Source organism: Anneissia japonica, unplaced genomic scaffold, assembly GCF_011630105.1.
Source record: "Anneissia japonica isolate Jap-2015-1 unplaced genomic scaffold, ASM1163010v1 scaffold997_len2565447_cov190, whole genome shotgun sequence".
Taxonomy (NCBI): Eukaryota; Metazoa; Echinodermata; class Crinoidea; order Comatulida; family Comatulidae; genus Anneissia; species Anneissia japonica.
The window spans coordinates 1,046,476-1,047,395 of NW_022696369.1; positions in this window are offsets into that span (position 1 = coordinate 1,046,476).

Sequence of the window (920 nt, forward strand, 5' to 3'; positions counted from 1 at the left end):
GGTAAAAATAATAAAACAAAAATAAGTCAGAAAACATTGAACTTCTATAAAAACAAGATGTTTGGTTGAGGCCTCTTTTTTTAGGTGTTAATTCTATATATGTATTTTTTTTTTCTCTCTTTTGTGTGAATCATACTCATTTTAATTTAAAATAACAATTTCATCGATTATTAAGTTAATAAATTTGCGTATTATTTAAAAGTTACTGTGTATACTGTCACATGATCTATCATCATTCTCTGTTATTTATCAAGTATAGAGTAGTAAGTAGAGAGGTTTAGTGCTTCACCATTTTAATAATGAGCATTTAGTTTACTGAACTTATTACATTGACTATTACGGTATTAGCTCTCACAGGTCATTATCCAAGGAATGTGATGGGTTGGTACAATATCTACCTCCACACACATTCTCCACAAAACAATCGGAACATGAAGGTCAACATTTTAAGTCAATTGCGAATGTACTCAATATAAAATTTGCCCTTTTTTAAGTTACATATCTGAAATTGATTAAAGGCTCCGGAACCTCTACGATATACCTAAGCTCTGCTCCTTTACACTGCCGGAAATTTTACATGACAGACCTACAGCCTGTAGCTAGTTGGTCCACTTTTTCATACCCCGTACCCACCTTTCCTTTCCATGGTAATCCTGGATACCGGCCTATCTTACTGCGTTGCTTTATTATCCATATAATACTTTATAATAATATCTACTTACTTTATATTAATATAATATTAAACAGCATTACTTCTTGTTTAACGTCTGTATGCATTTTTGCTGTAACAAGGAAGTAATATTTAAAATATAAAACCAATAAAGCTATTTATAGTTTTATTTTATCAATTACTATTATTATTCTATTAAGGACCGAAATGGCTTATACAAGATTTTTCCATGGAGAGTATATAAAAAAAG